This window comes from Rattus norvegicus, chromosome 6 (assembly GCF_021556685.1).
Source record: "Rattus norvegicus strain SHRSP/BbbUtx chromosome 6, alternate assembly SHRSP_T2T, whole genome shotgun sequence".
In the NCBI taxonomy this organism is placed as follows: domain Eukaryota; kingdom Metazoa; phylum Chordata; class Mammalia; order Rodentia; family Muridae; genus Rattus; species Rattus norvegicus.
Genome location: NC_141539.1, coordinates 60,049,659 through 60,075,257, shown reverse-complemented (window position 1 = coordinate 60,075,257; position 25,599 = coordinate 60,049,659). Strand labels below are relative to the sequence as shown.

At 36.8% G+C, this 25,599-nt stretch overlaps 1 long non-coding RNA gene and 1 pseudogene across 1 annotated transcript in view; one reads left to right on the top strand and one right to left on the bottom strand.

Annotated features, from left to right (window-relative positions):
* Positions 1-25,599, top strand: part of LOC148005202 (uncharacterized) — a 134,387-nt gene that overhangs the window by 26,818 nt on the left and 81,970 nt on the right. The window contains exon 2 of the long non-coding RNA XR_015622366.1: positions 6,875-6,981. This is a non-coding gene — a long non-coding RNA (uncharacterized LOC148005202). The remainder of the gene's footprint in view (positions 1-6,874; positions 6,982-25,599) is intronic.
* On the bottom strand, positions 20,335-20,417 carry LOC120093493 (small nucleolar RNA U3; annotated as a pseudogene).

Genomic DNA, 25,599 nt, shown 5'->3' with positions numbered 1-25,599 from the left:
GATATCTGACATCAACTTTTGGACTCTACGTTGCATAGATGTGCCTGTGGACATGTGGGCGCGCGCGCGCGCGCGCACACACACACACACACACACACACACACACACACACACGCACGCACACACACACTGCAATATGTATTTTAAATAACTGTATATCTGTGTGTTTATAAACTCAGAGTGATCTATGTTTGCTTCCACATGATTAAAGTATGCAGATTTCCATATTTGCCAACCTGTGTCCATGCTAAGCCCTGTCTAAACCAAGTGACAAATGATTATTATTGCTTATAGTTACATCTGGTTTCATGTTTCCCATCATATATCAGAAATCAATTTAAGATACACATTTTATGTAAGAATTATCAAAATTTTTAAGCTTTGTATGTTATCTTTAACTATTAGAAATTATTTCTGTTAAAAATTGTTAATCATCAAGCAATACGTATAAAATAAGCCCTGTTAAATTTTGAGTAGAGAAGCTGAAAGAAATGCTCAGTAAAATAATAGTTTAAAATGGTATTCAGATTCATCTTCTGAGAAGAGGGATGACTTCTTAGGCAGGCAAGAGAGGCATACAGGAAGGACTTGCATGACAATAGGAGGGGGTAGGGAGGAAGAGAGGGAGGAATGTAGGGAGAGGGAACAAGGAGGAGGATAGGAAGGAAGGAAGCAGGCAGGCAGAAGATTACTAAGGGAACTGTAACTAAAATAACTTCAGAGGCCTTTAGTACATTTTTAGAAAGAGATGGTTGTTTAGAGCCATGCTTATGCAATCTACTAGTTAAGTTTTAAATTATTGTTTATATAGTACATGAATTGTTAAATTATTATGTTTTCAAATTAAGTAGTAATTGCGTATGCTCCCACTGTACTTGCCATCTAAGAAAGTTTATTGTATTTCACAGACCTGGGGACATTAAAACATGTTTTTCCAGAGAGGAAGATGATGACCATTAAAACACATTGCATTGGAAATGATGGCTGTGTGCTGAAATATATCTTTTCATCCAAAACTTCCTCTAGAAGTGAGGGTAAAAGCTTAGTTGTTATGTAATACCTGGGACTGTGGTTATGGGTGAGCTTTGCAAGCAGTACGAAGAGCAAGGATGTGAAACCTTCATCGTTCAGGTAGTACCACCCCCATTTAGGAGGGAGAAAAACGTAAAAATGTAAAGAAGAGGAGAGAAAACACAATGAAGCTGTCATTGTTACTCTAGATACTAGAGAAATGATACTAGAGAAAGGACAGCCAGATAAACACCGCAGTTTCAGGGCTCAGAACACAGAGATCCTAGAAATAGCAACAAACGTTTTCCATTAATATAGCAGTATTTGGGAAGATTATACTTGAACAAAGCCAGGGGAATTATATAATAAAAAAGTAGCAAGAGACGTGGACACAGAAGAAGAGGTACAATACGGATCACTAAAGCAGGATAAAGAGCATCTGTCTTAGGGATGATCAAATAAAGTAAGTTACTTCTGGTGCTCTTTCTAAGAACGATATGATAGTGAAGAAATTTAAATTGAATGAATGGATAGAACTCATTCTGAAGTGCTATCACTTTGGAGTGTTACTCAATACTGTTGAAGATATAAATAAAAAGTCTCAATTCCATATGTACTGTATGAGGAAACAGAAGCGTAAGCACATTAAGGCATACAGATTCTATCACTCTCTGTGCACCGTGCTACTGTGGAGCTTTCAATACTCATCACTTTGGTGTTAAGAAGCTGGGGGACTTTATTTTATTTCATCATGCTGTATTTCTATTTTGTCCTCTATTTTATGGGTGCTTGAGTCTAAAGTACCATATTCTCCCCATGTATTTAGAATGAAAAATATAGTAAATAGATAAAATTAAGGATAAAAAGTTTAGTAAGTTAAATAATATATAACAGTGTGATAAAACATCAGCTCTAAGCATATGGCCAATAAGAACATAGAAATAATAACTGACTAAAAATACAGTCTCATTCGGTTTTTCATAAAATGTTTAGCTAGCAGATTTTAAGCGAGTGTCCTAGAAAGTGTCCTATGGCTCACAGACTTTATAGAAGATTCCCCCTTTAACATGTTATTTCTAGTTTGATGAATTAATGACAATTCATAATGATATGTAACTAACAAGAAAAAGATTCAATTAATACAAATACATAGATGCTCCTGGAAACTGTATAGTAATGTGTAAACCAAGATATTTAGCATAATTTCTCCTCCTCCCACCCCAGAAAACAGCCTCAGAATTGTTACATGTCTGAAATGCTGAAGCTACTTAAACTTTTAAAGATTCTGTAAAAATTATTATAATTGTATAAGTTATGCAGCCAAGCCTATGTATGGCTTTAAGAAAAATTTAGGAATGTCCTCATATTTATAACCTAGTGAGGTAAGAGCTGAGTGGATGTTGAGTGAAATACTTGTTTAAGAACCTCTGTGTCAGATGTCTAAAAGGGACAGAGGTTCTGTGCTGTTGTTGAGACGCTGCATGGAAAAGTCAGCAGAATTGAAGTGTAGACTCTGGATACTGGTGTGCTTGTTCCGTATGAAGAGTGAACACATGGACAGGATTGAATCTCAATTATAAATCATTACAAAGCAAGGCATTTGAGAGAACAAGGCTCTATTTATTCTTCCCAAAGTCTAGAGTTTAAAAGTTTGGAGCAGATGTGTGTGTGTGTGTGTGTGTGTGTGTGTGTGTGTGTGTGTGTGTGTGTGTGCTGCTTTTATCTTCTGGGGGCTGCTGCCCATCTATCCTGCTCTTTGCTTTCCTGTCTTGCTGCCCTGTCAGCACTTGACATTGTTCATGATATCTTTCCTCCCTGTTAGAAGACCATTCATCCCGGATTTACAATCCACAGCAGTGGGACCTCACCTGCGATCACCACATTTACAAATAAAGCCACAGTCTATGTTTTAGGGAGTTCCATACTCACCACTATATAATAGACGCAAGTATTCCATTAAAAAGAGAGAATGGACAGGATGGCATTTCTCATTCATGTATTAGTTCTGAAGAAATTCCTAACCATGCTTTAAAAACTGCTGTACTACATAAAATAAGCGAATGGGCTATTTATATCATTCAGTTTATCTATCACAGGTAAGCGAAACACTGCCTTCCCCAGTAGGATTGAAAAGAAAGTAACTTTAGATTTAGACATGTTTTGTGGTCAGGTGATACAAATGGTTTTATATAGATTACATGAAACCTCAGACATGTTTATTTGACCCAGTGGAACATTTCTTTGTAGAACATGGAAACAAAGTTGATCTCAGACTTCAACTTCATACGGATAATTATATCTGGAAGTCTTTCCATGGAAAGATAATAAACATTCAGTCTCAGAAAAAGAGTTGTACCCCAACTTAACTCCATAGATCTCTGTAGGTTTTCATGGTGGCTCTGGGTGTTTTTATATTAGATGGGAATATGTCTACCTTCATGTTATGACACAGCTTCTGTCTCTAATTTCACTCTCTGGACTTTAATTTTTGTATTTTCTAAATTCTGCAAGACTGAATAAAGCATCTATGTCTCCAAGAAATGTTAAATGCACATTTGTTTAAACATCTGCGTAAAGATCTAGTGCCCCTAAAATAAATACCTTCATATGAAGAAATATGTTACTACCAAATTCCCAACAAAATTCTAATCAATGATTCATCAAAATTCTCATAGCTCTTAGATGCAACAATTTTATAATAATCCCATACTTTGAATTGCAATTTGCAACTTCCTGATATGAAATATTATTGATTTTACAATTTTTAAAACATTGCCTATTGATTTATGTTAGTGATTACCAAATTATTTCATTTTAATTTATTCTTCTCCCATACAATTCAATTCTCACCACCTCTTCCTCTTACTCCACTCCTTCCTTACCTCTACCTCCCTTCTCTCACAGGTCTATTCCTCCTCTGTTTCTGGTCAGAAAAGAGCAGCCTCCCCAGGATATAAACGGAATACCACATAATAACATAACAAGTTACAAAGAGACGAGGCACAAACTCTCGTATCAGTGCATCAATCCAACAAAACTGAACAGTGCCACCCAATAGGGGGAAAAGAGTCCCAAGGCCTGGCAAAAGAGCCAGGGACACCCCGACTCGCATGGTTTTTTGGTTGTGAGCCTAACCTTTTCCTCTGAGGCATCTTTTCAACACAATTTTTCTATTTTCCATTAAGAACAACTTATAATGTTTATAATCAAAAATGTAAAATCAAATGGGTTTTCTCAGGTTGTTTTAGTCTCCATGTCATGTCTCCACAGAGTCACCATAGTGTGCATTCACTTAGGAAGTGTAAGAGAGAATGACCCAAGAGTGAGTGAGAATGCTTAGATATGGAATCCTAGTAAGTGCAATTGAAACGGAGCCATGGATTTGAGGAGTTATTTCCTGTTTTAGTGGTCCTTATCTTCATGTGTAAGGTAGACATAATCTGTGAGGTAGGACAGATGTTAGAACTGAATGAGGTGCAGCAGATCTGGCAAATAAAGTAGTGAGCGCCTGGGAGAGGGTTAACGTTCAGTGTGTCAGTCACTGTCCAGTATCACATAGGGCCCTCGAACTGAGGTTTAAAAAGAGCTTCATTTGCATACATTTAACAAGTCACTGTAATATTTAAATTGACTCAGGTTATGATTAAATTTGATGAATTAAACAAGCATGCTCTAATTGCAACTTTCATAAATTTTAATACTGCCTTATTAATAGTCCCTAAAGATATGGAAATAAGATCATTAAATACATATATTTTAAATTGGCCTATAGGCAAGTACCCACAGATAAATTAAATTTAGTTGGAAATTTCCAGTTGAATTTCCAACTTATGATAAGGTTAGATGCACAGTCTTGTGCTGAATTTCAAATGTATCATTCAGAAATTCTAATAGATATTTAAATAAAACTGATGAAAAACACTAATTCTAATACATATATGCTGCTAAAATAAGCCAATATGTAATTGTATGTGGTGTGAATTAAAAGTATAGAATATGAAGCTCTGGAAGCTAATATATGAGAAAGAAAAACAATATCTCATTCATTCATTCATCTATTCATTGATAAATGAATCCAAAGTCTACACACATTAAATGACAATAATTCAAATATCCATGGAAGGATAATTGGTACCTAAGTAAAACTCACAAGGGAAATTTTGGTGGTATAAAATATAACAACTTGACATTATATAATATGTGATACTTTCTTGTGTCCAGAATAATTTGAAAATATGTGTATGTTTATACCTGATAGATTTAAGTTCACTAATTTTATTTAGATTCCTGAAAAATAACCAGTGTTTCACATTCTTTCTCAGACATTGGTGAATTTTCTAAGAAACCATTTATTCTAGAATCTTCTTTTTCTTTTAGTTATAAGATAAAATGACTTCTCAAGACATACCAAAGCTATCTTCTGAACATACATTGGCCCTTTTTGTTTTTCTCCATAATCATCGTCACAACCTGAGTGATACTGACAAATTTTAGTGCATACACACCTGATGGTGGATAGCTTGCTTGTATGAAGGACATTTATTTTATTTTGATTTTATTGACATGATTATACATATTTAATGGGTATGAGGTAATGTTTCAATACAGGTAGACATAAAGTAATGATCAAACTCAGGTAATTATCATTTTCACAAATTATCTTTTTGTGAAAAGAACATCTCCAATCTCTTTCCTTTGGTGTTTTAAAGTATGTAACACATTGTTATCCCTTTGGTGTACTGTGAGATAAATATAATTGTTCCTCTGCACCTGCTACATGCTACCCATTCAAAAACCTTTTCATGTCAACACTGAATGGCACAAATATATGTGTGTCAATGTATGTGTATTCAAAATTAGTTTTAACTGTAAACTTGACACAAACCTAGAATCACGTAGAAAGAGGGAGCCACAGTTAACAATGCATACCTTAGCGTAAGAAATTACTGAGCATGAACTGGTAGACAAATAAACCCTTGAGTATATTCTTCAAGTGACTTTTGGTCATGATGTTTATCACAGCAACAGATGGCAAACTAGACACCCTTACACACACACACACACACACACACACACACACACACATACACACACACATACACACACACAAACACACAAATGTACAATAGAATATTATTCTGTAATAAAACTAGTGAAATTCTATCATTCACAACAATGTGAAACAACCTTGAGAAAACCTTTATTTTAGTGCACAAAGCCAAGGCAGCCACAGAGCAATAAATCAATAATTTCACTCATGTATGGAATCAGCGAAAGGTTCATGTCAGAAGTTGAGATAAAAACATCTGTTTTAAAAGGATAGTCAAGGAGGAAGTTAAAAATAAAATTTTGTGATGATATAAAGGGAAATAACCCAGAGGGAATTTTTTTTTTTGATGGGAAGGAGAAAGAGGATGTGGGGGAGGGATAAATAGCACTAAAGATGTTTGAAAAAGCCACATAGAAATCAACCAATTTGTAAGTTATATATAGTAATATATACATCACATACACAGACAGACAAATAGATAGATAGACCCACATATACATAGGTGCATAGATATATAGATAATATTTATTTATTTATTTAGACAGAGATTTATTTATGTTTATTTATATGAGTACATTCTATCTGTGCCATCAGACACTCCAGATGAATGCATCGGATCCCATTACAGATGGTTGTGAGCCACCATGTGGTTGCTGGGAATTGAACTCAGGACCTCTGAAAGAACAGTCAGTGCACTTAACCACTGAGCTATCTCTTCAAACCCACTATCCCCTTCTACCTGCAACAGTGTCTACACATGTTCACTCTGTGTATCTATTTGATTCTATAAATGCATTTGTTTTTCTCCTCTAGTAATCTTTGTGTTCTTGAAGATAAGATTTTCTGCTTTGGTTGGCCAAGTGACTAAGAGCATCTGACAATAACTCAGTGCTCAAAAGGTAATTGATGAAAAGAAATGGGTGAGTACAAACCTATATTTTAATATAACAGTTGTTGATTAAAGTCTTGTATGTGTACATGAGTAGCTGTGTACCAAAGCAAAATATGCAGTGCTGGCTTTTGGCTTTTAGCAGAATTAGTATTCAGTTTAGTGCTAAAAAATTAGCCACTAATATCAAAAGACTCCTCTAGAACCTCTAACAGTAGATCAGTACTACCAGTCATTTTTAAAATAATAAAATAATTTTCTACTTTAGAAAATTAGATGCATATTATTTTAATGGATACTGTTTTACAAGTTAATGTTTATTAGTATGCAGAATAACACTGTAAAATGGTATTCTTTCTGTTTTTCTCTGTTCAAATAGTTAATATATTGCCATTTTTACCTGGAGTACCCACAAAATCCAACCAGTTGCACATTGGTTTAATACTCAAGGAAAGGCAGGTGTTCACTAAGGAGAGAAAATTAAAAGCAGCCTAAGTGCTGAAACTCCCTTTGAACCACAAGTTTAAGTTTTAATGGTTTTACAGCCTTCTCAAGCTGTCAATGGAAAAACGTGGCTTGACATTGAACACATACCAAGTCAGTAGCATAACTATTTTATAATGTCTGATTGGTCATTGAAAATAGTTTAAAATTCAATCCATGTGATGGAAACACTCTTAGAAAAAGACCATTCATACTGAACTGCTACAAGTAAATCAATCGCAAAAGTTCCCAGTTCTTCCAGCAGCACAAAGACTTTTAAAGACTTAAAGTGGAATAGTTCCTAGAATATTGCATGTTGAGGATTATTAATATAAATTTTACTATCATAAAATTCACCGTTAGGAGAAAAAATAACATTATTTTTCAAACCTTTATGCGTTGTATTTTTTTAATGTGTTAAAGGAAGATTTTCATGTTTATTTATAGAAACTCTTTGGGAATATCCATTCATAATTCCACTAGCTCATTCATTCATTAATTTAACATCAATGGCTTATATTGTGTCTCCTGGTGAATACACGTTGCCTAGTCATCTATTCAACTGGCATTTAGAGTAGTAACAGATTTTGAATTTTCTTTAAAAGCACATGACTGGGTACTTATGGTTACAGAATTTTAGGTTTTTGAAATTAGAATTGGCGTGTTTTTCTACATACAGCTATCACACCAATGCATCTCTCAAGCCTCATCTGAGAATTCATAGTAAAAAGGATTAACAGATGTCCACTACTGGCAAAAGTGCAGAGAACCAGAGACTTCAGAATTCACACCTTTAACGGAATATATGAACTTCACCTTGATGACCAGGCTAAGGGATCATTGCAAAAGAGATTCTGAGGAAAAATTAGTGGCTGGAATTGGTAGATAACAGGGAGAAAATGCTGTCCCCTGGACAAAGCAAGGCAGTTGCATGTATTTACTCACAGTGGGTACAATAATAACATGAACAACAGTGTACAAACCTAAGCCAGACCAAATCTCAGCGTGGAGACACAATTGGTAAGTGTTTGAGAGAAAGACTCTTAGGTCCTAACTCCTGGTAAGTTGAATATCTTTTTAGGGAAGAATGCATATACATTGAGGAGTATTTTGGTAAATATAGATTGGTCTTGAAAGTTTCAAACTGAAATGATAAAATATTCTCACTTCCAGTACACACACATGGGATCTGTATTTCTGAAATTATCTAGAAGTAGTAATTTATCAAATTTCTTTTATTAAAGTCAGTGCAGAATTTAGAAAGAGAGATATGTATGAAAATATGGGAAAAGAAAGACAGATATTTAAAGACATTAAAATTTAAATTCGTCACATAAAACCATTTCATGTTAGAAGGTTTGATTGTTTGCATTTGTGTCATACACACATATACATAGTGTTTTGTGCTGACATATGTTATAATTTTTGTGCCATTCTTGAAATATGTATACTTAAAAAAACTAAGATTGGGCCTCCTTGCTGAGGCTTATGTAGACCAATCTTCTGCCTCTGGACCTCAGCTCCCCTGTTCTCTCCTTGTTCACACTATTCCACTTCACTACAGTATTTATACTCCTCTGTGCATATTTTAACTCTTTTAATATTTTCAGAAAATATCTATAGTACCTGATGACAGAAGAAAGCATCCTTCAAGGTTAATCAACAAGCAATAAAGAGAGAGAGAATGATATATATTTGATATAGGTCCATTGAAATAAACATTAATAGGAATTACGTTTTTCATTTCATGCTTGGGATTTAGAAAATCTCTTCCTCATTGGAAATGATAACATAGGGGATTCCTAGCCCAGCTCCTATTTCTTTTGATAGCATTCTATCACCTCCATGCAAGTATCTGGTGATTGTTAAAGCACTCCTCCCCCACACACATGAGCATGTATACACATGCACACATAGGCACACACATATGAGCATGAGTATGTATGTATACACAGGAACACACACAGAGACAAACACATGTACACACACACATACACAAACACACACGCACGCACACACACATGCACGCACGCACATGCACACACAAATGCAAACACGGCTTATATTATTTTGTTTGCTTTTAGCTTTTATCATACTTTTTTTCTTCATCATTCCTTGAGCTAAACTGTGTCATTTGAATTTCCATCTAGACTAAGTGATTTCCACATTTCTTAATATATCTCCATTCTGACCAAGAGCAGGGAGGTTAGTGCCAGAAAAAGGAAAGCAGGACAGTTATCCTTCACATTCTTTTCATGCAATGAAATACAGGATAGGTAGCATTTTGTGGGAACAAGTTGATCTGGTGGAATGTCATCATCCAATCAACTGCCACTGTTGGAACAACAGCAAAGGGGACTAGAGAGACGACCCATTGAAAAGTGTGCTCCTAATAACGCCTCATTCTTTAACACTCCTTATACACCTTTCGTGTTTCTTTTCCAACATCTTGTTGTTCAACAATAGCTTAGAGTTCACACACACACACACACACACACACACACACACACACACATATACACACACACACCACCCTCACCACCACCACTACATATTGTATGTATGTATGTATGTATGTATGTATGTATTACAGACACATACACACAGAACACACACTTATATGTATATATGCATGCATGCATGTATGTATGTATTACACACACACACACACACACACACACACAGTCCTTCTTGGTGTTTTTACAATACATAGGCTAAAGAGAAGTCAGGTTGTGAATACAATCGTCATTGGTAGTGCTGGTTTTACATATTTACTCAACTGATATTTATTAAGTGCTAAAGATAACAAAAGAATAGATTATGTAGATTTGAGTTATAGATGGACTTAATATTCCTATTATGAAATTTCCATTTCACCTCAAAACTCTCTTCCAGAAGATGAAAAAGAAAGACAAATGCTGCAAGTTGTCAAATTTGATTTACTATGATCTTTTCAGTTATATACATATATATTAATATTAACTTCAGCCATACATACAGTATATACATGATACAACAAAAACATACAATATAAACATGAAGTTCAAATCAATCTTCATGATTTTTTTCATTAAGCTCATTTAAACCCCCTGTCTATGTACTTATGCTATATGTATTTGCAAGAATGTGAAGTTCAGAATTGACTTTGGCAAACCTTCCTCAGTGGCTTGTCTATCTTTGTGAGATTGAGTCTCTCACTGAACCTGGAACTCACTGGGATGAGCTAATAAGTGAGTCCCAGCAAGTGCCTTTCCCTGGGACTCAGAATTGAGGTTACAGGCTTACCCTTCTGACCTGACTTTTACATAGATTCTAAGGGTAGAAACTCAATTCCTTATGCTTGAACCACACACAATTTACCCACTCAGTCATCTCCCCACTTGCTGAAAGGACATCATAATTTGAATAAAACAAGACTGGTTTGAAAAATATATATTAGAAAAATTATTTTTAGTTCAACCTCTGCTAAGGAAAACTGTTGAAATAATTTTGTTAGTCAAGATGCAGTAAATAAGCATTCACATCCATAATTACTACTCTATGCAATTTAAATATATGACACTACAGTTAGGACCACATAACACTTAATTTTCCAATGCACAATTCATTTTAAACACACAAACTTTGAATTTTTTCAAAAGAAAATGGAGTGTCAAAATAATATTGAGAGCATTAAGAAAATACAGTAGCCAATGAGAAAGAGTAAGCTGAATTTCAGTCTTCTTGTCAAATGCTAACCAATTAGTTTAATTTAAATTAAAATGTTTAAATATATAATGTTTCCTTAGGGTAGAAGCTTGGCTTAAAGATTTCTTTAAATTTCTTTAGAAACCTTAAAATTAAAATTGTGTGTGTGTGTGTGTGTGTGTGTGTGTGTGTGAGAGAGAGAGAGAGAGAGAGAGAGAGAGAGACCTTAAATTAAAATATTGGTGTGTGTGTGGGTACACCTGTGCACATGCATGTTTGTGTGCTCATATGATATTATAATAACTTAGACTTCTGTTATTTCAAAACTCTACGCTACTTTTCTAATGCATATCTATAATATTATCTATTATAATTGTATATCTATTACATGTATATGTATATATATATATTACAATCATATAGGTTGTGTATGTGGATCATTCTTTCAAAACTTCCAAAATTTGTCCCACTATTGCTATAGAAGAGAAAGGGGGAGCATAATAAGTAACCTAACATTGTGGGCTTCTCCTAAATAACATCAAAAAGATTCTTGGCAGCAAAAGTAATGAAGGCTCAATGAATCCTGCTTCATTTTTCCCCACAGTAAGATCATGACATCAGGAATCTAAGTAAAACTGAGTCTCACACCCACGTGATGCAAAGCACTTAAAGCTGATGGTAAGAGCTCCCAATAAATGCAGTCTACGTAACTAAGAAAAGCATCTAGCAATATACTAAACTTAAAGTACAGGCATATGTTTATATTTTAACCTTTTCTACTGTCCTGGAGTCATATAAAAGAATACTTTTTTAGGTCTTCCTTAGATTTACTTTAAATTAAAATGAAAATCTTTATCCAGTTTTTATTACATGTGGTGAATTCTAATTATTCATACTAGCGATGTGCTTTATACACTCAGTATTCACACTACCTTTCCTGAAATAAGTTGTGAGATTTAAAGATAAAACATAAAGATGCACCTAACCCTCAAGAGACAGGAGGCCCCAGGGAGTTTAGAGGGCTGGTATGGTGGGGGTGGGGTAGGGACATCCTCGTGGAGATTGGGCGGAGTGAGAAGGTATGGGATGTGGAACAGTCAGAGGGTGGACTGGGAAGGGAATAAAATCTGGAGTGTAAAAAAGAAAAGAAAAAATTTAAAATTAATAAATGCTTTTAGCATACAAATCAATTTTAAAATTACCCGTATTAGATAGCTTTTGTGGAATATTCAGCTACACACGTCCATGAGAATATAAGCATGTTAAAGTAACAAGTGTGGTTTTAGGTGCAATTCACTGAACAAAATATTTTACTGAATATCATGTTTGTACAATATTTAAGAGCTCATATTATAAATTCTGGATAGGAAGCAGTAGAGGCTGATCCTCCCAGTAATTAACAGTCACTTTTTGACAGTGGAGTAGATCAAGTAACAAATTTCAAGAAGTATTTTATTGGTGTTATTGTTTTGTCTAATCAAGAAATGACCCTCAGCATGTAGATGTGGAAACTCCCTGTTTTTCCAGTGGTCAGATGTTATGATTTTGTGTTGAGCTAACTGTAAAAATGGCTGACACTCCTACTCTCCCACTAAGGAAACGGAACTTAAAAAATATATTTCCTTGTTTTGTTTCTGCACGTCTCTCTCTCTTACTTATCTACTTTTCCTACATTTTTTTAAAGATTCTGTTTCCTAGAAATCAGTAAATTAGTTACTAATATCTCATGTTGACAAAGAAGACAATTACAATTTTGTCTTTTTCCTCTGCCTTTCTCTTCTTTTCCTTCTCTTTCTGTTTCAATATTTCTTCCTACCTTCCTTTATTATTTCATTTTTTTTTTTTTTTGTACTGCAACGGGAAGCCGCTGCTGAAGAATACAGGGAGGACAGGGGAAGGATCTTAGTTACCTAAGAACTGCTGCTTTTCAGGCCTGCTTTTTCATTGCAAGGACTCAAGCATTAATGGTAGATAAAAATGAAAACAGCGCATAAAAGAAGAAATCGGGCAACATGCCTAAGTGTTGGTGAAGTCACAATGTATCAAGAACGTCAGAAACACAGTATCTGTTCAGTCTTCAGTTGCCAACTGCTTCAGAACATTTAGAATAGCAGAATATCAGAGTTACTTCTCTGATATTTACCTGGAAAAGTAGTTCTAGGTATGCTTAACAAGAATCCTCAACAAACTGCAAAATATAGAAGGTTTCCAAAGTTCTCATAGAAAGGAGCCAGTTTCAGAGAACCCATGAACCATATCCTGACAGCACCACCTACCAGTTGTAGCTCAAACTGCAATGGAAAATAACCTTAAACCAAGCCTCTATAAACACCTAAATGGTTTCTGAAGATGCAAAATGCACAGTTACACTTAGCATTCAAAATATTTTACTTGAGCGATTATTTTCTGGTTTTGCTGTGGTCTCATAATGAATGATTTATGAGTTTCCAGGGATTATGTCACACACTCCTCGAACCCTACATATGGCTCTTATAGTGCAACAAAATAGAACCTTCTGAACTGTTGTAAGACAGTTCAAGTTACATTGTAAGTTACATAAGTTACATATATATTCTGCAGCAAAACATGAATGCCAGTACCTTGACCCTGACCCTTAATGGCTGGGTATTATGAAGTAAAGGCTACCATGAGTTCTTATGTCACCTACCTTCTAGAGAAGCCTGAAATCTGGTGATGTGTATGTATATGGTTCATCCTAATATTGATTTGGACACGGTATTCAAAAACATGGGAAATAATCTTTTAATTTTCTCTTGTGTAACTTGAGAAAAACAAAGTGTCTTTTATCTCCAAATAATTATAGCATTATCACAAATATATAGTTATTTGACTTAAAGACCAAAGTGCAGAAAATAATATTTTTTAAAGATTTATTTATTATATATGAGTACACTGTAGATGTCTTCAGACACATCAGAAAAGGGCATCAGATCTCATTACAGATGGTTGTGAGCCACCATGTGGTTGCTGGGATTTGAACTCAGGACCTCTGGAAGAGCATTCAGTGCTCTTAACCACTGAGCCATCTCTCCAGCCCAAGAATATTTTTTAGACTGGTGTATTGCCTGCATGTATGTGTATGCACTGTGTATATGCATGGTATACACCGAGGTTAGTAGAAGGCATCAGAGTCCCTCAAACGGGAGTTAGAAATGGCTATGACCTACCATGTAGGTTATGGAAACTGAACCTAGGTCCTTTACAAGAAGAATAAATGCTTGTTACCATTGAGCCATCCCTCCAGCTCCCGGAGAAGAATTTTAATCTCAACTTTTTCTTGAAACAGCACTTTAATGAGAAGGCAGTGAAGTCACTCAAGCACAGGAGAGACAAACTTTGTCAAAACTAACAGTTGACAGGCTCTATGCTTACTCACTCCTCAATCACCCCGCTTCCCCCATCTTTATCCTCAGCCTCCTCTTCTACTCTTCTGACAAGAGTAGAAAATATCATAAGCATTTTGGAATAAATGTCCATTAGGGACTCAAAATGGGTCTTTTCTACTGTCCAGTTGTAAAAGTTGAAGGAGCCGTGCACACTGGCGGACCTGCATAACTGTGGGCTGACGGTCGAGCATGCTTCCCACACATAAGATAGATGCTTCCTAATGTTTTTAGATGGCTGGGTATTTAGGTTTTTGTAAGGATTTGAAAAAATAAATAAAAACTGTTCTTCAAAATACAAACAATTAAAAAAGAGTTTTAAATAAAGAGTGACTGAATGTATATAAAGATATAGACATAGATAGAGACAGAGAGAGATATCCACTGCAGACTACAAATAAAATGATAGAAGAAAGATCTGTGAGGCCATACGGCTTTAGTCGCTCAACTTCCTCTTTAAGGGCTTTATGAAGAATTTTATAAGGTCACAAGTAATTTTCCATTTTATTCTTCTTTTAGGAAAATAGAATATTTTGTTTGTATATGTCTAGATATCAGTAATACAAGGCCTTTCCTCTTTTGGAAAGGAAACTTTTTATATCCTTTGCTAATACATTCAATCTGGTACACAAATGTAAGCGATTAAAAGCAATAGTTTGAGTGAAGATCTGTCTGTATTCATCTCATCCAAATTCTGACCGGAAGTTAATTCAAACCATTTAGCATAACATTGTTTGACTGGTGTTATCTGCTGCTAATACTGAAGACTCATTAGCTGGACTTGCCAGTTCCTGATGATTGGTTCCTAAACTTGAAGTGTGCAGTTGATACTACGTACTTATTTCCCTGAAATCTCAGGGTTACATTAGAGAACAGGTAATTAAAAAGTCATAGAACTATGTAGGGGTCTGGAAGCATCTTCAAACATAGTGTTATCAGTCCCTTTCCTTATGAGTTAGGTCTTAACAGTAATATAATGTTTAATTTGTAGTTAAATAAAGTAAAATAATTTGTAGCTGGTAGTCAGAGAAAGAGAACAAAAAGGTTGCCTTAAATCTTAATTGTCTGTTTAATTCTCTGGAAATAGAATTATATTTCACTTTAAAATAGCATTTAATATGTACTAAAAACAATCACAAGTATATTTACCTCAGTTTGTAAGTTAACTTTTTCACTTACTCTTTAGGGTAGATTTCAATTTTTAGTTCCAGGAAGATTTTCAGTTCAGACTTTCATAGTCTCTCGCTGACATCCCACATCCTGAGCTTTCTTCTTAGCACCCCTCTGTCCATGCTTTGTACGGCTGTCATCTCGGCATCACGTTCGCTTTACATAAAAGCACACAGTGACCCACAACTGTGATTCCCTTTGGAGGAATCTCCTTGCCACATCTCCATTTCAAACCTGAACTTGATTCTCCCCCAATCAGTCACAGCTCTTTGAAAGACTCTTCTGTCATTCTTCCTTCTTTCTATTCCTATTCCATAGTCTCCAATGCTCACCACAACCTCGCTCATTTTCGGATACATATTAAAATGGCATCTTTAGAGTAAAGCTTGGGTCATGCAGTTGAGAATTTCAATGGCTAAAGTGTATAATCCTGGCACTGAAGGAAATGTATAATAGCTATAATTATACGTGCAATGACTATAGATGATTGAGTAAGCAAACAGAATATGAGATGCTGGTCCAAAGATATGGGGAGGAAGGTAGATAGGACATTTGTCTACAGGGGTCATTGCTGACATTGTATTACAGCTCTCCAAAACATAATTATCACAGAGACCAAAACTTCATGCATAGAAGATGTGACTATAAAGGCTGATTGGTTGTTTTTCTTTTTTCTTTTCTTTTTTTTTTTTTTTTTTTGATGAGAAATACAATGTTGTAGATAGACTATTGTAAGTACATGTCTCAATTGTATTGGGCCACCTTAACTGTAATTTGTTGTTTTCCTCTGTATGTGACCTATTACTAAATAACTCATTTCAATATACATGCAGACTCTGGCTTTTACCACCCTAAAGGATAAGAATGTTTGCAGATAAGATCTGTGGCCCACGACTGAGATTTTCTCCACTTTTCTGTTACCTGCTCATCTGATATTTCTTAAAGTTACTAGAGACATGCCCTGAACTATTAGACTAAAACTTCATAGGACTGTTACCATACCAAATCATGGTATGGTGGTTTGAATGAGAATGTCCCCTAAAGGTTCATCTACTTGAATTCTTGGTTCTCAGTTGATAAAACTGCTGGAGAAGGCTCTATGTTCTAGGATCATGGTCATTCATGTTTGTCTCTAGAGTCACCCATCCTTTTGTAATTTTAGAGTTGTTTCTTTTGTTAGTATTATTCAATGTCATCTTTTCTTCTGTTTGTTGATAATAGTATCTGACAGGTTTTGATATTGGCAATATTAAATTGTGACTAAATCTTTGCTATATGCAGTGACTCACTATGAATAACATGCTAGGCTTTTTGCTCAAATTTTAACAGAATGAGTTTTCTAGAAGAACGCTGCAGTTTGAATTGTGTGTTCTGTACCCTATTCTTGAAATGGAGAGAGAAACTTTGAGAACTCTTTCCATGAAGTATCAATGCTACCTTTTTAGTCCTTTTTTTCATGTTTGTTTTTTAGTTATGACTTCCTGTAATTTCTTTCTTTTTTTTCTTTGTTACTTTGTTTTGGAGAAGCACACCAAGCTGGCTAGAATATGCATCCTAAATTCATAATAACTTTTCTTTACCCAATGATTCATCAACACTTCTTAAATCAAAGTATTACAATATACAAGGTACCTGAAAAATGTGTGGTGCTAGCAGGAAATTTTTTGATTGAGTTTGAGGCAGCTCTGAGACAAGCATAGAATGAGTAATGTGTGAGTATGCCAAAAAACGTTTACTCTTAAGAGTTTCAGGTTGAATGTTGGACCTGCTAACATGTATTTGGTTTTTGCAAGAGCTCTGTTAATTCTTAAGCCGTTGCATGCTCAAATGTATAACAAGCAACATATCTGAAAAGTTTTTCATTTCCCCCCTGCATCAGCTCAAAGAAGTAGCTGGTCAAAACACCTATAAGAACTAACAGTGGGAGAAAGCATCTTTACATACTGTTATCTGTCAATCTCTGATTTTTGTCTAAGAAACTATGTTCTAAATTCCTGTTTAGACTCTGTAAATTCCCTTTCTCCCCAACTGGAAACTCAGAGACAGAGTTAAATGTGTTGATTTCAAAAGAGAAAACTATTTACTCAGATTCCTTTTCAATTCTTAAGAATGTTTTTTCCTATTAAATTTCCATGCACGAAATTTAACCCTTCCTTGGATTAAGGTGTGATTTGCCAAGATTCTAGATGATGTTCAGTACTCAATAAACAGTTAAATGGCTAGCATTAACACAGCAGGGCATTAGAAAAATAAACAATGAGCTACACTTGGCATGGCAACAGAAGAGCTAATCACACTCCGGACTCTCAAGATGAGTTATTGTCCTTTATTCAGGAATTGATGATTCTCATGAGGCACTAATTCAGGTTTTGGTGGAAGTTCAGAGAAAGGAGATATTGGAATTCCTCCAGTCGATTCACCAGTCTTTTCTATTTACTCCTCTAAGATGTTAGATTAGCAGTGAGATCTGCTACGGAGCAACTGGTCTAAGGGGTTTCACATCTATGACCATTGCTGATTGGACAAGCATTTGGCTTAAAGCTATTTGGTTAACTGATTGTAGAACTGGCAATCTTTCACTTTTCTTATGACTCACAATTACAGTGTCAGACATATCTAGAATGTTTTCAAAACTGTTATCTTTTAGTTTTGTAATTAGTGGTTTGCTTAGCAAGTTCAGCAATAAGTTAAAAATTATGTGTAGAATCATTGACTAATTAGCACACACACATGATAGTTGCAGAGAGGAAACCCCCTGCAGCCCTCTAGCACTTGGAAATCTTTGTCACAGTCCTATGAATCAGTACTAAGGTTTTCTTGTCTTCGTTGGATGCATTGATTGTATTTTTCCTAGTAAGTGTAGTTCACTAAAACAATGCTGTTCTTTTTTATTGAAAATAAATTCTTTTCTCATACAATATATTCTAATTATAGCCTCCCCTCTCCCTACTCCTTCCAGTTCCATTTCCTTTCTGCTTCTCAATAGAAAAGAACAGGCTTCTAAGGGAAAACAACCAAACATGATAAACTGTAATAAGGTAAAACAAAACCCGTCTGAAGTTGGACAAGGAAAGTCAACAGAAGGAAATCGTACTAAGAAGAGCAAGAATCAGAGACACACGTGTTATTCCACTCAGGAGTCCCATAAAAACGCTAAACTAAAATCTATAATATATACACAGAGGATCTGGTGTGTACCTGTGTAGGTCCTATGCATGCTGCTTCAGTCACCATGAATTCATGTGAGCTTTGCTCAGTTGATTCAGAGGATTTTGCTCTCCTGGTGTCCTTCATCACCACTGCCTCTTGCACTCTTTCCATCTCCTCTTCCATTGGGTTCCCTGAGTTCTGAGGGAAAAGGTTTGATGCAGTCATCTCTCTGTGCATAATGTCTGGCTGTAGATTTCTGCATCTGTTCTTATCTCCTGCAAAAGGAGCCTCTCTGATGATGACTAGATAAGGAACTCACTGATCTATAAATATAGCAGAATATCGTTAGACGTCATTTTTACATTTATTTTGCATATATATATATTTTCATTAATCCTTTTTAGAGTCCACTTTCTACCCCCCTCCAAGTCTGCCCTCTAACTATTCCCCATACCACACCACCTCACCACCACCTCCAAGAAGATGTCTCCACCCCCAAGCTCCATCCTACCAGACCTTTCCATTCCCTGGGGCCTCAAGTCTCCTGAGGGTTAGATGCATCTTCTCTCACTGAGGCCAGACCAGGCTGTCCTCTGCTGTATATATGTCGGGGACCTTGTATCGGCTGGTGTATGCTGCCTCTTTGGTGGCTCTTGTCTGAGAGACCTCCGGTGTCCACGTAGTTAAGACTGCTGGTCTTCCTATGGAATCGCCCTGCTCCTCAGCTTTTTCCAGCTTTTCTGTGTTTCAACCACAGGTGTCCCCAGTTTCTGTCCATTGGTTGGGTGCAAGTATCTGCATCTGACTCAGCTGCTTGTTTTGCCTCTCTGAGGACAGTCATGCTAGGCTCCTGATTGTAACACAGCACAACATCAACAATAGTGTCAGGCCTTGGGGCCTCCCCTTGAGCAGGATCCTAATTTAGACCTGTCACTGCACCTCCTTTCCCTCAGGCTCTTCTACATTTTTGTCCCTACAGTTCTTTCAGACAGGAACAATTCTGGGTTATTTTTTGACTGTGGGATGGCAATGTCATCCTTCCACTTGATGTCTGGTCTTTCTACTGGATGTGGACTCTACAAGTTCCCTCTCTCCACTGTATGACATTTCATCTAAAGTCCCTCCCCCGAGTCCTGAGCGTCTCTCACCTCCCTGGTTTCTGGTACATTGTAGAGCGTTTTTCCACCTCCTACCTCCCGAGATTGCCTGTTTCCATTTTTTTTCTGCTGGGCTTCAGGGCTTCAGTCCTGTCCCTCCAATACCTGGTCATGTTCTCCTTTTCCCATCCCTGTCCTCTTTTCCACCCAGGTGTCTCCCTGCTATGCACCGCCCCCCTCCCGTGATTGCTTTCTTCTCCCTCCCAAGTGAGATTAAGGCATCCTCACTTCGGCCTTTTGGCTTGTTAAGCTTCTTGAGTTTTGTGGATTGTGTTCTGGGTATTCTCTACTTTTTTTGGCTAATATCCACTTATTAGTACATACCATGAATGTCCCTTGGGGTCTGAGTAGCCTCACTCAGGATGACATTTTCCCTAGTGACGAACTATAGAAATGATCCCTGAAAGTATAGTCTTGACATTTTCCAATTCCTTCCAATTACCTGCAAAGCTAATGATGTCATCTTTCTTAGTAGCTGAGTAATATTCCATTGTGTAAATGAACCCTGTAATGTATCCTTCCATCGTGGGACCTCTGGGTTGTTTCCAGCTTTTGGCTATCACAGATAAGGTCACTATGAACATAGTATCACATGTGCCCTTCTGGAATAGTGGGGCATCTTTGGGTATATGTCAAAGAATGATATTGCTGGCTCTTTAGGTAGATCTATTTCCAATTTTCTGATGAACCTCCAGATTGATTTCCTGAGTGGTTGTACCAGTTTGCAAAACCACCAGCAATGGAAGAGTCTTTTAAATACTGATGGTGTTTGGTTTTACCTGAGGTTTTTGGGATATAGTCTCTGAATCTTGGTCAGCCAAGCAGTGTCTGGAATGGGATTCTTCTCATAGAATAGACCTTAAGTCAAATCAAACATTGGTTTGCTACTCCCACAAGTTTTGGGTCACCATCATCCTAGAATATCTTGCAAGCAGGACAGATTGTAAGTTAAAAGTTTTGTGACTGTGTTGGTGTTTAACTCTTGGTAGCCTACTGGAGACACTCCTGTAACAAAGACACTAGAATATAGAGGTGAAGGCTCCATGTACACTCCAGATGGACGTCTCCATGTTCAATGAGTTGTGTGGACATTGTCCTCAGCAATGGGACCTGTTCTCTGTTGCAGAGAAAAACTCATTGTCTTAGTAACAGCCTGGGCTGTTTGTGGATTTCCATGGGGGATTTAATGTGTGCTAATCCTAAACTGGAAGACTGATATGGCTAAAAGAGATAGCCACTGAGGCACTGTATGCCCCATTACTAGTATTCCTCATTAGGATCACCTTCGTATTTTAGGAAGTTTCCATTACACTAGATTTCTATATCATCCCTCAAATGCCCATTAATTTTACCTGTTTCTCCCTGAATTTTTTTCCCTTTTACTCTCTCTTTCTTCTTGCCTTTACCACCTATTCATTCCATACACAACTCTACATGTTGTAGTCTATGAGAAACTCAACTCTATTTCTCCATCCCAGGGAGATACGTGGGTCCCTCTAGTCCCTTCCTCTATACTTAACCTCTCTGGGTCTACAGATTGTACCTTGGTTATTATTTACTTAATGGCTAATATTCACATATAAGCAAATATATAACATATTTATTTCTCTGGGTCTGGGTTACCTCACTCAGAATGACACTTTTATAGTTTCATCCATTTGCCTGTGGATGTTGTGATGTCATTATTTTATCATCTATGGAATACTCCATTGTCTAAGTGTACCAGGCTTTCTTCATCTATTCTTTGGTTGAGGGACATCTGGGCTGTATCCAGTTTTGGGCTATTGTGCATAAAGCAGAAATGAATATGCTTGAGCAGTACCTTGTGGATGGAGCATCTTTTGGGTATATGCCCAAGAGTGGTATATCTGAATCTTTGGGTCAATTAATTCCCAGCCTTCTGAGAAAATGCCATAGTGATTTTCATGATGACTGTATAAGTTTTCACCCCCACCAGCAATGAAGGACTATTCTTCTTGTGCTGCATCATTGTGAGTATGAGTGGATACCTGTGTTATTGATCTTACCAATAATGACAAAGGGAATCTCGAAGTAGTTCCAATTTGCATATTCCTGAGGGCAAAGGATATTAAACATTTAAGTGTCTTTCAGTCATTTGAGTTTTCTCTGTTGAGAATTCTGTTTACATCTATGTCCTATTTTTTTAATTCTCTTTACACCCTACTCACTGCTCTTCTTCAGGTCAGCCCCTCCCACAAACTTTCTCCCATCTTCCTCCCCTTCTCCTTTGAGTGGGTAGAGGTCCCCTGGGTAGTCCCCAATTTTTCAAGTCTCTGTAAGCTAGATGTTGCCTCTCCCACTGAAGTCACACAATCCATCCCAGCTAGAAACAATATATCCCACATGTGGGCAACGTTTTTTAATTGGATTAGATTTTTTTGATATGTAGTTTCTTGACTTTTTATTTAATTTAAATATTAATCCTCTATGGGATATGGAGTTGGGAAAAAAACAGCGTTTGTCATTCTGTAGGTGCCTGCTTTGTTTGAATGACTGTGTCCTTTGCCTTATAGAAGGTTTCCAGTTTCATGAGGTCTCATTTACTATTTGTTAATCAGTCCTGTGCTGATGGTATTCTGTTCAGGAAGTCTTTGCCAATGTATTCAAGGCTATTCCTCATTTTCTCATCTATCACATCCAGTGGATCTCGTTTTGTGTAGAGTCCTTTGACCCACTTGTACTTGAGTTGTGTGCTGTATAATATGAATGGATCTGTTTGCATTCAGTTTGACCAGCACCACTTCTTGAAGATGCTGCCTTTTTTTCCAGTGTATATTTATATTTCTGGTTTCTTAATTTAAAAACCAGGTATTCGTGTGTGTGTGTGTGTGTGTGTGTGTGTGTGTGTGTGTGTGTGTGTATGTTTGGGTCTTCAGTTTGATCCCATTGATAATTTGTCCATTTCAATGCCAATGCCACGTGCTTTCTATTTATATATCTGTAGTACAACTGGAAATCAGGAATGGTGAGACCTAGGGCAGTTCTTTTATTGTTTTGGATTTCTTCACCTATCCTGTGTTTGTTTGCTTGCTTGCTTGTTTTTCCATATGAAGTTGAAAATTGTTTCTTCAAGGTCTGTGAAGTATTGTTTTGGAATGGAGATTGCAACGAAGCTGTAGATGACTCTCAGTAAGATGGCCATTTTTACTATGTTAATCCTATTGACCCATAAGCATAGGAGATCTAACTTCTGATATCTTCTTCAGTTTCTTTTTAAAAGACAAAGCTTTCAACCTTCAAGTGCTTCATTTGCTTGATTAGAGTTACTCCAGGATATTTTATATTATTTGAGAATACTATGAAAGTTATAACTTCCCCCCTCAGTTTGTTTATTATTTGTTTATAAAAGGGCTATTGATTTTTTTGAGTTATTTTGTATCCAGGCACTTTGATGAAAATGTTGATCAGCTAAAACTGTGCCATCCTTAAAAGGGGAGGATGACAAACTTTTCCAAAGCAGGAATATTTAATTGATCAGCATTTTGATTTTTCTCAAAAAGAATTCCAAGAAAATGCGTTATCTTTTATTACTAATATTTCAAGATAGGGCTTAATCTAGACAAACAGACTTAAAAAATAAAACAGGCTTTGTGATAGAAAAAAACGTTAAAGAAAAATTGATTCTAAATATGAGTAAAGTTTATAGAAGGTAAAACGATTCACCCTTTTTTTCCTTTTTTTATTAATCATTCCATTTGTTTAAATCTCAAATGATATCCCACTTCCCAGTTACCCCTCCACCAGCCTCCCAACCCACAGCTGCCCTCCCCCTCCTCTTTGTCTTTATGAGAGGGCTTCCCCACCCACCCACACTCTCCTGCCCCATTGTTCCAGCATCCCCCTACAATGGACTTCAAACCTCTTGGGACCAAGGGTCTCAGTCCTGTTGCTGTCAGGCAAGACCATCCTCTGCTACATATGTAACTGGAGCCGTGGATCCCTCCAGGTACACTCCTTGATTGGTGGTCTAGACTCTGGGAGAACTGGGTCGTAAGTCCCGCCTATGTTGTTCTTCCAATGGGGTTTCAATCTCCTCCACTTCTCCAGTCCTTCTGCCAGCTCACCCACCAGGTTCCCTGACCTCAGTCTGATGTTTGGCTCCAAGCATCCACATCTGCATTGGTCAGTTGCTGGCCAGTCTTCCTCAGGAATCAAGCACCTCTTGGCCATGGCAATTGTTGGGCTTGGTGTCTGCAGACCTGATGGATCCCCAGGTAGAGCAGTCCCTGGTTGGTCCTTCCTTTAGTCTCTGCTCTATTTTTTGCCCCTGTTTTTCCTTTGGACAAAAACATTGCTGAGTTAAAAACTTTGAGATGGGTGCGTGTCCCCATCCCTCGATCGGGGTCCATGCCTATCTGCTGGAGGAGTTCTCTAAAGGATTTACCTTCCCTTCCTCTGCGCATTTCAGCTAAAGTCATCTCCATTACTTCATTCAGTGTGTTCTTCCTTTTTATAATTTCACATTGGAGAAGTTATTAAATGAACAAAAGATTTTTGTTTCTTTTTAAAAGAATGCATTTGTACACTAAAAGAAATTCAGAGCTGAGAGTCAAATATTGATATTTCTAGATGTGCTGGTTAATTTTCATCAACTCAACATGAGCTCTGGTCAACTGGAAAGAAGAAACTTTTCTTCGTTTGAATTGCCTCCATTAAATTGCACTACGGGCCAGTTTGTGGGGGCATTTTCTTGATTAATGACTAATGCGGAAGGACCCAGCCCACTGTGGGTGGGGTCTCTTCTAAGCATGTGGTCTTTGGTTGTATAAGGAAGCAAAATGAACAATCCATGGGAAGCAAATCAGTAAGCAGTGACTGTCCTCTACGGCTTCTGCTTCAGTCACTGCTTCCAAGTTCCTGCTTAGTGTTCATGCTCTCACTGCTCTTAATGATGAACTGTGATGTGGGAGTATAAACTAAATAAACCCTTCATTGCCCAAGTGTCCCTTGGCCATGCTCTTTATCATAGCAACAGGACCCAAACTAGGATAGTAGGAATAAAAAATAGAGTTGATGATTTTGAATACGTGTTTGCCAGTTTCTGTGCTCAAGCAACAGAAATAACAGCACACTTTTTATGGTGGATAAATTCTAAGAACAACATTATTTTCTGAGCAATGTCATCTTTGCCTACCTTATGGCAAAGAAAACCTAGGCTTGAAATGTTCTAAACCTACACATACAGTGTGGTAGATTTAAATTGCAAAATCAACAATGTCTAGTTTTACAGCCTCTCATCTTTTGCACTACACTTTCTTATACTCTGAGAAAAATTTCTTCACGTTATAGTGGTGAAGAAGTGGAAATTCATCCAGCCCAGTGCAATGCCAACCACCTGAGAAGGGGGAGCCTAAGATTGGCTGTATGAGAAAAGACAGATTGTCACAGCTGCTCTTCCCAGGATGAGTTAGGGATCTGTAACCATGATTTAATCGCTGAACAGTTTTCCTTACACCTCCATGAGTAGATGATCTTAAAAAAAGGAAGATAAGACAAATGGCGACATCTGTCACACAAATGAAATTAAGACAAGATTATGGATTATATTATCAAAGTATCAGAAAATTGATAAAAAAA